Genomic DNA, 17,682 nt, shown 5'->3' with positions numbered 1-17,682 from the left:
GTTGGGCAAAAGCAGTTAAAAGAGCCCTTTGTCACACTGGGCAAGCTCTGCAGAAATAATCACGTCCTTGTTTTTCTTCTTAATCACAGATGTTCTGGTGCTCCTATCAATGATCTCTGACTGCTTCTCTGACATTTCTCTGGTTCATTTCCCTTTGCTATTCCCATGCATCCCTTATCCAAGAACACTGAAGGAAAAAAATATTTGCTAAAGCAATTACAAAAGGTATAAACTTCTCTACACATTGAAATATTTCACCGTGTTCACTTCTCCCATGGTACCTGGACTTGATTACATAAGACTTGATAACTTTGAATTTTCCCTTCAGGCCCCTGGAAAAAAAAAGTCGTTTTGATTCTAAGCGTCACTTGGAAATAGTCCCAAACTGATTTCTGCATGATAAATAATGTCAACCAATTCCCCAATCTCCAAAACATGTAATACTTAAGACTTCTTGGCTCTTGGCTCACATTGTAAAAGAGAAAGGAACAGAAAGAAAGAAAGAAAGAAAGAAAGAAAGAAAGAAAGAAAGAAAGAAAGAAAGAAGGAAGGAAGGAAAACAAGGAAGGAAGGAAGGAAGGAAGAAAGGAAGAAAGGAAGAAAGAGAGAAACAAGAAAGAAAGAAAGGAGATGAGTCTGCCTCCAAGTTCCCAAGTGGGGTAGGTTTTCTTAGGAACACTAATCCACACAACACAGTACATCCAAAGGGATGTACTGTCTCTGGCGACTCCAGGCTTTCCAGTGACAGCGAGAGACCACCTGGGGACTTTGTTCCATGGGAAGCTCAGTGATTTTGAGCAAGAAGTAGTGCAAATGAAGGGGGGAAGAGAAAGGGCAAAGACCACAAAGGAGCTGACCTACAGAAGGCACAGTGACAATGAACACTCTCCTTCCATATGCACATGAATCAGGAAGTAGCTGAGTGGAGCCCCATCCCATGAAATCTATTCTCTGAAGCATGTATCTACCTCCCATTAGCATTGTATGAATGAGCCTTTTGTCATAATAATGAAGCTCAGAGAGAGAGACCTTTGCTACCTAATCCATGGGAGTATATTCTTCTCATGATGCACGCATAACTCCTATCAGAGCTAATGGCTGTTGTAAACTGACATCAAAAAGCCCTCTATCCCATTTGTCTGGAAAAGTAAAGGTCTGCCTTTGCAAACCTCATTATCATTCAAGCTGATCTTTCTCTTCGCCTTCTCTCTCAAAGGCTATGTCTCTCCCTGGAGGTAGTTATGAGAAGGGGGAGCCTTGAAAATCACACAGATTCGGATGCAGCTTTACTCTATGGTTCTCAGTCTGTTTCTCTTGGATACCAATGAAAAGGCTTTCAGATCCAAAAAAGACATCATTCTTTCCACAAAATGGGTTCACATTTACTCAAAGAACATATGTTCTGAGAATGTGATTCAACAAAGGTTAGCCTGAAACCAGAAAAGTTTATGAATTCTTTAATTCAGTGAATAAAATCAGACCAGTTATTCAGAACTCTGTGAATTTTTAAATCCTTTTATGTTTTTCCTTACATAGAATTTTACAAAGTATACTAAGAAAATGGAAATAAGAAAAAGATGAAAGTGATTTTTCTAACAAATAGAAACTGGTTTTAATGACTGTTATTTTTATTTATTTTTGCATTTCAAATTTTGCATAAGGCATCCAGTCTAATATTATGAAATGTCATCTTTCATTATTGAATGTGCCTTATCTTCTGTCCTTTGAGATACAGCAAGCCTCTTCCTGAGCACAGATGTAGGATATTGCATTGTACACTACCTACCTCTAATATCTTAATGCACTGTTCAGTAAACTATGTGCAGTTAAATGACTGTATTGTATAAACTGAATAGAATTTCCAGAATCTTCTTCCTCCTGTGTCCCTTGGTGAGACAGAACAAAAGGTTACTACATCTGGAACTGGGAAGGGAGTGGGGTGGAGTGTAGTCTTTGCTTTGCCAGTTGGTGTGCTAGAAGGCAGCCCAGGAGAATAACGCAGAGAGTTCTCATTTTCCTCCATTGCACACCCAGCAACTTCACATCCCCATCACATCTAGAGGCCACAGTTCCCACGGACTCTCCTCAACTCCATACTGGAGACCATACTTGCCTGTCTGCCCTGATTTCTGCCACACACCTGCTTATCACCCTGTACCTACTCTTGATGATCACATGACTTCTGCTGCTCAGCTTCTCCACAGCTCTGTGAACCTACTGTGTTATTATTCTTATAATAAAGCACTTATCTTAGGTTAAGGGGGTTAGCTTTTCTGATTTAGTAGTGCTGGTTAGTATGACTAGGTCTAATGGTTAGTGTTCGTTATTAATTTGACATGGTCTAGAGCAGCATTTCTCAACCTGTAGGTCGTGATCCCTTTGGGAGTTAAATGACCCTTTCATGGGGGTCGCATATCAGATATCCTGTATATCAGATATTTACATTATGATCTGTAACAACAGTAAAATTATAGTTATGGAGTAACATATGAAATAATTTTACATTTGGGGGTCACCAGCACATGAGGAACTGGATTAAAGGGTCGCATCATTAGGAAGGTTGAGAACCAGTAATTTAGTGTCACCAAGGGGAAAAAGCCTATGGGTGTGCCTGTGAAGGATTATCTTGATTTGATCACTGAAGAGGGAAGACTAATTGAAAAGAGGACTACATCATCCTCGAGCTTAGATCCTAGACTACATTAAAGAGCAGAAAGCTAAGGGAGCAGCAGCCTTCAATTCTGCTTCCTGACTGTGGATGTGACCAGCTACCCTGAGCTCCTACCATAATGACTCTATCCCAGAACCAGGATCCAAAATAAGCCCTTCCTCCCTTTTTTTTTTTTTTTTTTTTTCTTTTTGGTTTTTCGAGACAGGGTTTCTCTGTGTAGCTTTGCGCCTTTCCTGGAACTCGCTTTGGAGATCAGGCTGGCCTCGAACTCACAGAGATCCGCCTGGCTCTGCCTCCCGAGTGCTGGGATTAAAGGCGTGCGCCACCATCATCCAGCTGCCCTTCCTCTCTTAAGTCACCGTTGTTAGTATACTCTATCACAGCAAAGGACAAGTCACTAACACAATAGTGTAAAGCACAAGACTTCTGCTCTTCATTTGGAAAATGAATACATCCTAAGATTCTTAAATACATGAAGACACAAATGTTCCTGGAAAAGAAAAATACTGCATTATTCATTTGAAACTGAGGGTTAACTTTACAAAACAAAGACACACCAAGTATATTCAGAGCACAAGACCTGAGGAGGGGCAGTTTTCTAACTGAAAGAAAAAAAATGTTTTCTATTTATTTTACTCATAATCTGTACAAAATTGTTAAGATGAACAAAGCAAGACTTCTATCTTAACATTGCCTGTTTAAATTATTCAGTTTATAATAAGTACGTCAAGGGGATAGTCTGTCATTTAAATAGATTTCTTAATTTTGTTGGTTTTCCTCATAATTCAAATTACTGAATTTGTCATTGAATTTATATTCCATTTTGTGAAAGGAGAACAATACAGAAAAATTCTAGCCCTTTGGAAAATTAGTTCACTCTAAAGCTGCGTTTTTCTTTCTGTTCCCAAATTTACATTTTCAATCTTACTCTTTATCTCTTTTTAAATATAAAAGGAGATAAATTCTACTTTTGAGCATTCTACACCATGAGCTTATCTAAGTTCTTAAGCTCTGTATTTAGTCTGTTTAGACAGATTTGGTTGTACTTCACATGTTTAAAGAACATTGTTCTAATTCTCAGATTTTTTTTTAAATCTCCAGTCATGAGTTTGGTTTTAAATACATAATTTTAAAACTTGTTAGCATGAATTTGGCAAAAATGGTTAGTGTTGTCAACTTGACAGATACGAGAATCATCTGAGAGACAGGGCTTTGGACATCCTCACGGGGGACAACCGTGATTATGTTGATTGACCTGTGAAGGCCCACCACTGTGGATCCCACCCTTCCCTGGCTAGGATGCTTGACTATGTAAATGGAGGAGGAGAGCTGAGCAGCAGCAGGCAATGTTCACTCTGTGCTTCCTGATTGTGAATACTGTGTGAGCAGCTGCTTCAAGCTCCCACTGCCTTGACTTCTCTGTCATAATGGACTAGATCCTTGAACTCTGAGCCTGAATAAAACCTTTCTCCTTCAAGTTACTTTTGTCAGAGTATTTTATCACAGCAACAGAAGAGAAATTAAGACAGAATTTTTTAAATGTATTGTTTTGAATTGTGGCACTGGGGGTTGAACTAGGGCCTTACACATGTTTACTTTACCACTGAACTACATCCCCAGTAATGTTTTATAGCCTCAACTCACCATCATACTGCTTTTGTATCAAAAAATATTCCACATTTTAAGCCAAACATTAGCAGACTTCCATTTGCATCATTTCGCCTGTAAGGAGATAGATGTGACCCATGCACCATCTGCAAGTCACAGCATAGCATTCTGTTCCCTGTGTGGCTTTTCAATTCCTATAGATCTAAACAAACTGTAAGGTAATGATTTTAAGTCAGGAAATACTTGCAATCCGTTAGAAATGTTATCTGACTCAGCCCCCGGCCCCAAATTTAAGGCAAACGGCTCTTACCCTCCGCTGTAGTGTAGATGGAGCTTAGGAAAAAGAATCAAGTGGTGTCTGGGAGAATACACTGCAGGTCCAAGCTGGAGACGTGTCCAGATGGATTGGTAACACGAGGAAGAAGGTGGTTGATAGGAGCAAGTATGACATCCTAGGGACAGGAGAGTCAAGAGTCTAAAGTGAATATTTTCTGATGGTGATGGGGAAAAAAAAGGTGGAAAACTTGGACAAATCCTAACTAGCCCACTAGACTCTGGAGTAGTAAGTTTGCTCTGAGCCTTATGTTCATTTTTTATACCTTCCTGTTGACACTATTGATGTGAGAAGGGTGGATACATTTAATATGGTCAAGGATGGGCTAGCAGAGCACCACTAAGATGAAGACAAATGTACTTTTGATCATCCCTGCAAGTCCACTCACTGGCATTGGTTTAGATGACACTGATTTTGAGAGATTATTTTTTCCAGCATTTGCTTTCTTTCTTTTTCTTGTCCCCAATCTTTTGAAAGGATTCAGCACAATTTTTTTCAGTCATACATATGATATATATCATGTGCATATGGTACTGTATTGTACATAGCGTGTCCTATGTATAATGACACGTGTAATGTGCCATATGAAGTTTCAATTTTATACTATGAACGATGAATTATATAGCATGTGTCAAGAATGACTGTTGTGTGACCTTTCTTAGGGAGACATGAACTAATGTCTGTTTATGCCAGACAGGGCTCCCGTGTCAGGCCAAAGAAACGATTCCACATGTACCCAGCTGAGTGAACTGGTGAGTTTATTGGGGTGACTGACAGAAGCATGGGGGACTAAAAGGCAGCTGTATGACAAGAGAGCCCACCCAAGCGTGGGTGGCCACTGAAGAAAACTGCATCCCCCTCAGGAGCTGAGGACAGTTTTGGTAGGAGAGATTCCTATTTTCAGCACGCGTTTCTGCTTTTGTAACTGTGTGGATTTTGTGTTTCATTTTCTTAGGAGGTGGGCCCTGTAAATTTTGTTTACTTTCTGAGTCTTAGGAAAGCCTCTCCTTCCTCCAGGGGGGCGTGTCTGAATTTGAAAAGAGCATGACAGTGATCTTGAGCCAAGTATCATAGTTTTTGATTTTGTCTTATAAGTCTTCTAGCCCCAAGTGCACACTATGATACTGAATGTTTTTTATTTTTTGCTTGGGAAAAATTACTGGGACAGCAGTAGAACAGAGCTAGCAGATCGGCCAGTTCTCATCATGGGTTATCTGAAATGCAGAACCCTGGATGGTAATTCTATGTCATTACCTCAAGCTAAGCTGTCCCTATTCTACTTAATAATTCTATTTAACTGTATTTTGGAAAACAGACTTAGTTCTCCAAATAAACAGGGGCAAATGGTTGACAGAGATACATTGAAGGCCTTATTACGAGTGAAAAAGTGAGCTCCCATATGTGCCCTGTAGTGTAGCATGGTGTCCCACGGTGCTGGCACACATCTTGGCATCCACAGTACAAAGAATGGGAAACACAGAGAAATGGTGTCAGGAAGTACAGTAGGAAAAGAACTAGAAAGAGGATCGAAACCGCCAAGAGAATGGAAAAACAAAATGCATCCTTTCTGCTCAGAAAGGCAGGGTTTACACTAAAGACCGACTCCTCGCTCACTAATTTCTCAGCTTTGACAACCAGATGTTGTCAAATTGTGACCAAAAGCAGAAAAGCACATCCCTGAGTGACACGAGCCACTTTTTGCCTGAGTTATATGCATGTGTCTTGTGAGAGAAAGAGCGAGCCAGAGGGATGAGTGAGTTATTCCCTGGGGACTTCTTGGCTAGCCAGAGTAAGACAGTGGTAACGTGATGGAAAGAATGCAGAAGAACAGTACAGCGATGTGTGCATGATGAAAATGTGCACAGAAATAGTTTCAAACAGCCTCATTTGGGGAAGCCTTGGGGAACCCCTTGTCGGCTTGTTTTTGTTTTTAATGGAATACTGGTTAGGAAGAAAAGCACACATGTGTGTTAACTGTAATGAAGATGCCAAACATAAGGAAAACAGGGTTTCTTAACAAGGTCTGGCCTGGAGTAAATCCTGCACCCACCAGCTGGAAGTGCGCCTCCACAGTGCCCAGCAACACAGCAACAATCGCTACCCAGAACTTCTCCGAGCTCCATAGGAGGGAAAGGTGAACCAAGGTGCAATATTACATCTATTATTAATGCCAGGTCTGTGCTCAAGCTAGAGTTTCCATGAAAAGTCTCACAGGCAAAAGGAAAATGTTTGCAAACATCAGAGATGAGCGAGGAAATATCATTATCTATGATCTAAATACCAAAGTCTGTGCATTTTTGATTTTGGCAAAATGGACGATTCCCTTCCTCCCTACCCCCGTAAGGTGCCAAAGACTCGCAAATATCATCTGATAGTGAAGAAATGGGAGAGTATTCTTGGACAGTGGAGAGATGAAATTGGAAGACCTGTAATGATCTGCATTGGAATCCAGCAGCTGTATTTGGGATACACAGACACACTTAACAAAACAACAGTAGCGTGGTACATACATACAAAATTATGCATTTATTTTTTGTTGAGATTTTCTTTGTGCATAACATTTTCACTGACTTTTTTTTTTGGAGCCCGTGAGAAGAATCAAATTATGCTTATTAAAAATATGTGTGTTTCTGGAGGGATATGCATTCCTATAACCTTCATTATGATGCTCTTAATTAACCAATATGCTTCATAATAAAGTATCTAGCTGTCACTAAAATCAACACTTTTCAGTTATTAATAGATTAAGGAAAGAATGTTAATTTCTTCAAGCTCCATTTCATTTGGTCTCATTACTTCAGGAGCCAGATGGTTACAGGGCTGGACCTGTCAACAGTTACTGTGAGGAAGAATACATTGAGAAACACCAAACCCAAGTACAAATAACAGGCGAAAAATGAATAAGGCGGTAGCCAGGCACCATGTGCAGGGCAGGGCAGAACGTTATTCTGACAATAAATAAAATTATGAATCAATTGCATTCTAATTGAGGTTTTGAACAAATGCCCAACTTTTTCTTCCCTTTCCCCATCACGTTTTTTTTTTCTCCCCCAAATAACCACCAAGCAGAGGGCTCCAGCTGTGTGCCCAACCACTCGCCATTTTTCAAACGCCTGACGATTTCTCTTATCTCCCGGGCTGCCAGAATTTGACAGTTCTCCTACACTGTTGGTTGATTGATGATGTCAACTTAGAGGAGACAGTACCACCAGCAGCCAATCTTTTCAAGATGTTTTCTTCTTTGATTTTTAAAAATTCCCTTCTGAGTAGTTCAGAAAGCAGCCTCTTTGAAGGGCACCTCCAGCCTGGTGCTTCCGGACTTCATCTCACCCTAATTGCAGACCACAAATGGATGAGGTAGTTGTTCTGCATATCCTGCACATTGGGTGAAACTAATCCCTAAGTTTCCCACCAACCTCAGAGTGCAACACATTCAGTAATTCTGTCATCTCATAAGACATGTTCAGAGCAAGAACACAGATGCTGGCATCTTAGAACACAGTTTTGGTGGATTTCTGTGCTTTGACTATGCCAGTTTCTGTTACCTGCCAAATAAGGTCATTGTGTTCTCCTTGTGAAGAAATGTGTTCAAGTGTGAAGTGTTGCATTCCTATGCCGTAATGGCTGCTCCTGGACACCATTCTGTCTCCACTCATTCTTAATTACAGACATGTAAACACCTGCTACCCACCCCAAGTAGACAGGAAGCAATTTCAAGTTACTTTTTCCCTCCCCTGCCCTCCACCCCACAACCCCATTTTAAAGAGTGAGGCTCAAATAGCACAGACTTGCTGGACATTCAAACTGACAAGTCTCACGATGGAAGACTAATGACCTTCAGGACTTGAAGAAATCTTAGAGTTTTCTGTCCAAATCTTGCGTCTTACAGATTAGAGAATCAAGAAATCACAAGAACTTATTTGATTTCAGGCCCTAGATAACACCTAACCTGTTCCAGATCTGCAATGGGAAGACTCAATAAAATTCAAGCTGCCCTTTGACTGTGAATAGCAAATTAATCGCAGCGCCATCAATTTATAAATCAGGAGGTTCACTTGCTCATCCAATCATGTCCCCACATACTGTAGAGCTGTAGAGAGACTAGGCGCTGCAGTCGACAATGGGAACACCTGCAGAGCAAACACACCTCTATCCAGCAATTTCTTTCAGCAATATTTTCAACTTTTCCAGGAAATGAACTTGTACTTAAATAACCAAACAAAATGGAAAGCATGTTTAAGATTTACTTAGCATTCATTATGACTAAAAGAATTTTACTTTTAGAGTAGGTCTTCTCCATATAGGGAGAAAAATCCTTATACATTGTTCTCTTATCTGGACTGCTGACGGGTACCTTAAAGGGGAAAGAATGCAGTTAAAGTCTAAGGAAAATTCTGGAAAAACCAAAGAGAACTATTACTTGTGCTTCTTAATGCCTCTCTTTGAAATATGCAAGCATTGTCAATCTATTCTGTGTTTAGTTAGCCCAGGTTAGCCCAGGCTGAGAGCCTCTACCTTTTAAGTTAACATGCCTTACATGACTAAAGAGTGCTGTTTAGGTTTGTATCCTTGTCCTCAAATTCCTCAGCACTAGTTTTCTAAGGAAATACAAAGCAGTTAGTTGTAAATTAATGACAGTAGCTGGTATCTATTCTTAATTCCCCAGGAAGCTGAGGCAGAAGGATCTTGTGTACCCTGGAGTTCTAGGTAAGTCTGGGCGACAAACAGAAGATTGGGTCTCCAACAAACAATTAATTAATGGTTGGTTAAGAACACTGGTTCTGGGGCACATTCCTGTTGGTATGGATATTGAAGACATGAAGACTATTTCATGCCTAAATTGTTAGTGGAAAAGTTTTGTCGTTGTTTTGTTTGTTTGTTTGTTTTTCTTCAAGAGCAACAGAAGGAACAGTTCATGAGAAATACATTTCTCCTCTCAAAATTCAAAGTGGTAATAGATCCATTGAGTACTTGGAAAAGCAATGTATGTTCTTCCCACTAAAATTACCTACTTACCTACTTAATAAACAAATGTTCGTTTTAAACTTGTCTCTTAATTCCAGACACTAATAGCAACTAAAACGTCCACCATCGTGGCTACAGCCAACCCTTTTGCTCTTCTTTCATTGGCTGGCTATGGTTACATGTGGTCCCTAAGTACTTGTCACTGGCATGGATAGAAAATGCCACTGACAATCACATTTGCCTGGGTAAACAAAGAAAACACGTAGGTCAGGCCCAGGAAATGTTTATTCGTCACAGGGACTGAGTAGTCTCCTGGGAAAGGTTCAATTTTACAGAGAGAGAGAGAAACTGGCGTATTAAATTTGCTTCAGTAAAATATCCCAGCATCGGACAGCTGGCTTAATCTTAAATTTGAGCTATTGTTTGTCACTTGTATTCGCCCAGCCAACTGACCTTGAAACCTAGAAAAGGGGAGCTAGGAGAGTAAACCAAATGAGCTATTTTCTTACAATGTCCCCCGAGTCATTGAAGATGCAGAGGATCTTGCATTATAATGAGAAGCAGGCAGTCTGCCACTGGGCAATGCTCGCCCACCATGGGCTGCAACACATCATTCCCACCAGCGGCTTCAGTTGCCATCAAGCTTTTACTTTGGGAGTAGTCTGAATCCCATCCCAGCCTGGGGGTGTTAGACACTTGGAACCATGGATGGCACGGGCTCAGATTCTCCTTGATACGAACCTGCAGCTGGAGTAGGGACAGGCATCTCCACAGAGCTCTGAGCAGAGGATGAGGAGAATGGGAGCACCTGCTGCTCCTTGAAATGATACGCAGAACAGATTCTCGAAGGCTCCTCCAACTAACCCCGGGAAGTGGAGACTCAAAGAAGGAAAACCATTGCAGCCTTTCACAGTTGGAAATAAGGCCAGCGACAATACGGCCTCATTTTACCCTCAGGATGATGAAACTTGGGAGTTAAAGACAGCACAGTAGGCAGTTGGGGAGTTCTTTGACAAAAATTTTCAAAGGAAAACCCTGACTTTTGTGTTTAGTCTGTCTCACACTGTCAGACACTGAAAAGACAAGCCTAGGTTTTCATCTGCCATGCAGGGACTGTAGAGACTTCACCGGGGTCGTTTTTGATGCCGTATTTTAAAAGTCCTTTATGCACCAGCTCTACATCTTCAGCAGACTGAGAAGGACTTAAAGTTCCCACAGTCGGACTAGATTTTGATTTTATTTCTGACCATAGATGTCCACCTTCCCTTTCCTTAGCTTTTACTTAATAAAACTTGAAATTATAAATTCTTTCTCTGCCTCCCATCCCCATGGAGATATAAAATTTCTCTCGACCTCTTGACAGTTTTACAGTCTCAGAAGGTCTTTCTCAAAAAATGCAGTCGTCACAGAAGATAGTGACTGTCTTGGTTACTGTTACCTTGTGGTGACAGGTATCCTATCCCACAAGAGGAACTTAAGGGAGATAAGATTTATCCTGGCTCACGATTGGGGGAAAGGCAGGGTTAGAGTCCATCACTGTGTATAGGCATGGAAGGGGCTAATTACACAGTACTGACCAGGAAGCAGAAAGAGACAGGCCTGAGACCTGGCTATAGGCCTCAAGGTCTCATCCTGCTTGCCCATTTCTCCAGCTTCCTGAAGACTCCATAACATCCTCTAGACTATGTCAGCAGCTGGGGATGTGGCCCTGAGGGCAACATTTCATATTCATATCATAACAGTGACCTCTCCCTGGCTCTGTGGACAGGCAAAAACCAAACTTCTGGAAGGGTGACCCAGTGCAGCTGACCACCTTCATCTTTGCTGTCCTCCAGCGCCTTCCCCTTAGCTCATCTCAGCGTTTAAAACTCGGCCTCCCTTTGTTTCGGGACACCATAGTTCAATCTTTCTCCCTTACTACAGTAGCAGCCTTAAACGAACTTCTCCTTGCCTGTTTAATTCTATCCGGCTTACTTTTCTGCCGTAACACCTGTGGATTGACCCTTTCCTCATGCTTTGACTAGCCCTCGCTGAACATGTTGCTTCTGCCTGAGTGTTTCCTGCCATGCTCTTCTGACTTTGCTATGAAAGACTTCTTCCTGGTTTCTGAGGTCTGACGTAGCCCAGTCTTTATGACGGGACTTGTTCTTTGTCTATTTGCCTTATCAAAAGCTGTCTGACCTGTACCCTGTCTTGGTGGGTAGCTGGAATTCTGTGGTGTCTGATGCTCGTGTGGACTAAAACAGTACAATGTGCTAAGGCCTGGGAATCATCCTTGCACATTCACGGCTGAGTCACTTCTCCCCTAACTCCTCCGAGTCTGAACCATTTCAGATCTCAGCTCTCATCTACCTGGCTTATCTCATCATTATCTAATTAAATTACCCTTGTTATCATCTAAGGTCTTCTGATCATCTGGGCTAGCCTTAAAGACTGATTATCATTTACCAAAATTCCTTTAGAATGCTATCGGAATAGAAGTGTGGCCGTGCTTATTCCAAGATGAGAAACTGAGGCTCACAGGTTATGAAACGTATCTGTAGGCACAGGGCAAAGGCTCAGTCACCTTGCTGATTTTCCCTTATTTATTTGTACACTGAAACAGAGTCTTGCTACACAGCCCAGCCTGGCCATACTTGTGACTCTCTTGTCACAACCTCCCTAGCATTTGGTTCCAGGCATTAAAACTCAAAAACTGCTAACGGTGACTAGACTCTCCCCGCTTTGTAGTCGTTCCCTCTTCTGTTTGTCTAATTCTGACTTTCTTCTGGTTACTAGTGGTGCTAAGGAAATAGCATCCTAAGCTTTCCCAGGCCAGTGTGAAATTTAATTCAGCAGTTCGGTCATACAAGCGTTTAGCTGAAGTTTACCAAAACTCTGAGGTACTTCTGTAAGTCACACCTAAATACACTGGAAACCATTAAAAAGAGGTTTTGGTGAGTCTGTAAATACTTATGAATTTCTTACTGTTACTTTTTCTGTGGCTCTTTTGTTTCTGTTTGAGGTATTTTTCCTTAGCATCTGCTTTGCTCTCCCTACCACACGAAGTCTCCCACACAGTTTACTCATGACACATTGTCTTTATATCAAATATTCTCCTTTCCCACTGAGCTGTTTTCTAGGGTTCTACTGTCACATCAATCATATTTGAAATCCTAAAATGAGATCTGACAAACCCACATTTTTTTGAATTTATATAAATAAATCTGAGCCGTGTGATAGGGAGCCGAGTCTAGTACATACAGAGGTTTTTAATTTTGAAGAATGAAAGGTTCCTGCTCTTTTCCATGGTAGGTCAGGAAGCATGAATAATTCTACTGTGGAGTGGCATGCTTATCTCAAATTATAGATCAAAGGCTTCTGTCGCAGTTACCTGGAAACATCTTGCTCACCAACCCACTTTGAAGCTTCAGTGGCCAGGCCACCAGTAGAATGGAATGGCTTTCCTACTGCTGCTCTAACAAATTGCTACAGACCTGATGTTTTAACACAGCACACCTATTTTCATATGGTTCTAGACGTCAGAGCCCAATATCATGTTATTGTTTTGTTTTGTTTTTGGCTAAACCCAAAGTGTCAGTAGGTCTCCTGTGTTTCTTCTGGGATCTCTGATGGAAAAATTAATTTTCTTTTTGTCTTCAGCTTCTAGAAGCTACTTTTGTTTTTTTGGCTCATGACTGCTTCCTGCATCTTTAAAGCCTAGGATGTAGCATTTCCTCACCACCTCTAACTTATTTTTCATGTCTTATTTCTTTTCTGTCTTGTCCTTATGATGACTTTTCTGATCATACAGGGCCCACCCAAGTAATTCAGAATGATCCCTAATTGAAATCATGTCTATAAACTTCCCTTTTACCATATAAGGGTATTGGATCTGGACACAATGAGGAGATACTATCAACCTGCCACAAATGATCTCTTTTCCCATGTTGATAGCAAAAGTGGTTGAAAATATTGCTCAGTCGTCCTCCTTTTCTTCCTTCTTCTCTCCCTTTACGTCTTGCTTTCCACATGAGATTCAGTGGAGTGATGGACTGTGAACTTCAGGTCCTAACTGGGGCCCTTGACAGAAAGTCTGTCCTCTGTCTCTGTCCTGAAATACAAATGTAATGGTTGCATCTTTAGTCACCAAGAGGTGATTCAATTCTCAAGTCCTCTTTGAAGGACATTGTGGTCTAAAATCAAGGCAGAGCAGAAGCCACTTGGAAGATTTTCTAAAGTTTATATAGAATAATTTGAATTGTTTTGAAATGGTTTGCAGTGGAACATATCATTTCAGGCATCCCAAGAAACATAGTTCTCTCATGGTAAGAAAAAAAATCCACCACACCCAGAGAGAACGGAGAAAGTTATTACAGGACCCAAGTTCCCATGTTTCTTTATAGCAAATCTTGGATGGTTTGAACTAAATTCAGAATTATTTTTGACAACTGAGTACATTCTTTCCTAAATTTTAGTGTATGTATCTTAGAGGCTATCAGCAGTTTTCCAAAGTGATGCAACATCTGCAACTGCATGCATTTAGAGCATCACTTCCTCCATCCCCCATGCCAGCAGCAACCAAGCAATAAGGTCAATGCACCTGGCACCACTGTGGGTCACTTGGAACTTCTGAAGAGCAAAGAGCTTTTCCCACCCATCCTAAAAAGAAGATGAAAAATCGGATACTCAAAAGGACTTTGCCCATATGCATTTTAAAATCCTCCATGTCAAAAGAAACCTCTCTCCTTTAATATAAACAGCGGACAAAATTAAATGCAAAAGAGTCTGCTAATGCGAGACTGAGATTCTCAGATGAGCATCAATTTTCCCACATTCCACACATTCTGAATATTAAGGCTTTGCACTTAAGAGACTAGCCAGTTCTGAAAAACACACTGTTTGAAGCATAATGTGTTCAAATGAAAAGATGGTAAATCTCACTGTTCTGCTATGTATGACCACAGAGGGGTCAACTCTTGATTGTGCAGGGCGTAATTGGTGTGAGTACATGTGGTCCATGCCTTTCACTTTCCCTTCCTTTCCTACAACCCCTTTCTCTAAAAGCATTTGTAAGCTCATGGAGAAGTAAATGAGAGCAGGTGATTTGGTCCCCAACCCATGGCTCACTTAGTGGCTTAGGAGATGGAGGAAAGACTGAAATTGTCATTAACCAGCAGAGAATTCACATAGCTTGTCCCTTGAGTTATTCACCAGGAAAGTAAGGACCTGATCTCACTCCGAGGTGATCTCCCATTGCCAGAGGTCCCAAAATGACCAGTAGTTGATACCTTTTAAAACAACTTGCACTGCTGGAAGATTCTGGGTTTGGTTTTTTTTTTTGTCATAAAGATAGATTACACATACAGGAAATGAGATAGAGCCTAATGTAATGGGCAGTTTATTGCAGGTGGGTGTTATATCATATGAGCTATATACGCTTACTTAACCATCCTTCCCTGATTTTGGAGACAGGCACAGAGAATTTGCAGTAAACATGTTATTGAATAACAATAGCAGTGATCTGTGTTTACACAGCTTCTCTTTTCCAGAGAGTTGAGAGTGCTTTATAAACAGTATCTCATTAATCTTCACACGTTCTCTATATGGAAGGCGGTTTCAGCCATCATCACTCACGTCTTGATCAACACAGTAACAGTTGCCTGCAGAGTGGCTAAGCACCTTGCCCAAGGTCACTGAGGGAGGGAGTGGCAAAGCCAAGAATAAAACTCCGGGCTTTGACCTTCCAGTTCAGTATTCTCTCCAGGAGGCCACACTGAAGTAAGAACAGTTTCTTACATGCATATTCATAAATCTCCCAAGAAAAATTTACCATTTTACAATATTTTCATGAGCCAAACTTTTATGCTAATTGGTGATGGTTTAATATAAACCCCAATGGCTTTAAAAAAACGGATGGGGAAATAAATGCTGAAATTCTACTAAGACTGAATTCAGACATCGGTCTCTAAACCTCAGTAGTCATCTAGATCAGCAGCAGTTGCCTGTGCATGCTCATTAGCTGAACAAGGCAAAAGGAAGCTGAGGAGCAAGCAGCAACCACGCAGACTGTGAAGACCCCAAGGAAACCACTAGACTGTCAGTTCTCCCACAGTTGAAGGTGGGGGGAAGGCAGGATGTACATCAGCATACATTGCTGTATTTTCCTAGTTTATTGCTTATTGTTTGCTAGGCATATACCCATCCTAGAGTAGTTTGTGGTCTGTCAGGAAAACATGGAAATTCATATACACAGTGTCAGGAGAGAGAGGAACCCATAGATAACGAACACTGTCTGAGGTCATTAGACAAGACCAGACCAAGCTCCAGCCCTTCAAAGATCTTGTCTAACCCATGAGGTTTGATTTCAAACATGGTGTTTCCCATTCTTGGGCCACTCCTCTAATCTGCACAGCAGATATATTCCCATCTCCAACTATCAGCTGCTCTGTTACTTCTTAGAGAAGTCTCCCTGGGCTTGTCCTCATTGTTAATCATGGAACCCTCTATGTCTCCTCGGTAGTTTTCATCTCAGTTGGCGTAATGGTGGTGTTTGTTAGCTAGCTTAGAATTGGTCTTCCTCTCTGAACTGTATGCTTCTGTGGAAAGTACTGATTCTCTAGTAAGATTCACTCGGTGTAAAGATGGGGGCTGAATGGAACCACTTTGCCCGTCCCTTAGGATTATGGTGAAATATGAATGCATGGCTTCTGTCAAATGGACTAGACCATGACAGGTTCTTAAGTTCAATAAATGACAGCCTAAAAGTGACATTAAATGTCTACACAATTGATGATTCAGAAATGATTATTTTGCAAAATGGATATTTTTATACAATGGTAAGAATGGAATTAGAGAACAGAAACTAATAAGTATAGCCTAGCTTAATCGGGGTGTAATTATGAAAAGAAGAGGTTGGGAGCTGCAGGGAATGCTTATGCTTGTGTATGTGTGTGCATGACTTATTCATATACTGAGGGATGAATAATGACAGAGTAAGAGAGGCAGAATTGTTAGTGTGTGGTATTAATAATGCATAGAAGGTGGCACAGTACCCACCTCTGATCTTCGGGAAGCTATGTTACAAGATCCCTAATATATACAAGACACCAGATATAGCTAAAACATATCCATAAATACCTATGATGCTGTGTAATTTATAATTTAGATATGATAAGATCAATACAAATTCACAATAGAATAATTCCGATATGCAGTAATAAAAATTATATAAATATGGTCTCTCAAGACGTTTCCATGCAGGAAACTTGCTTTCCTGTGGTAGTGTGATACAGTGCCTACATATAAAGATGAAGTGAAGTGAATGATGTAAGCACTGTGACATAGATTTAGGCAACTATGTAAGGGTTTCTTGAATGTAAGCAATGTGAACCAAGGTAGTTCATCTTATAACCAAAATGTCCAAGAGTAATTAATGGTTGGGTAGCATATACAGCAGGGACATATTGGACTAATAAGGTCTGAATACCATGCCAGGCAGAATGAAGTGAGATTTTATTGTGTTATTCAGAACTGTTTATAATTTACAACTTTTGAACTGGGTATTTCTACAATATTCCATTTGTGATTTTCAGAGAACAACTGATTGTGGATAACTGAAACCACAGAAAGCAAAACCACTGTTTTGCCCCCAAACTGTGGTTCAGTGGTACAGCAGTTGCCTAGTGTGCTGAAGGCCCTGAGCTAAGTCTCCAACACTGGAGACACCGAAACAAAACTCAGAATAAAAAAAAAATTACTGGCAGGGAGCTGAGAGCTAATGTATTGAGTACCATAAAAAATATACTCTTGGCTAGACTCAGAACATTCCTTCTGAACTGGGAGATATGATAAAAAAAAAAAAAAAAAAAAAAAGATCCAAGAATGAATGTGGGCACAACACCAGGAATCCTTCCTATGGGGAACATTTCCTAAGTACTGGCTGAGTGCTCCAGCATCAGGTTAGGCTTCTACAGAATCTTTGGTCTCAAGAAGCAATCTCAGTGTTGAAAAAAGGAAGCTAGTGATTATTTTGACCCATGATTGGGCAGTGCTACTGACAGCTACCGGAGAAGAAGGGTTGAGGGTGCCAGTAAGAAGGCAAGTCAGTCGGTGAAGAAGGAAA

This window comes from Peromyscus eremicus, chromosome 5 (genome assembly GCF_949786415.1).
Source record: "Peromyscus eremicus chromosome 5, PerEre_H2_v1, whole genome shotgun sequence".
Lineage (NCBI taxonomy): Eukaryota > Metazoa > Chordata > Mammalia > Rodentia > Cricetidae > Peromyscus > Peromyscus eremicus.
This window is presented reverse-complemented; position numbering follows the sequence as displayed.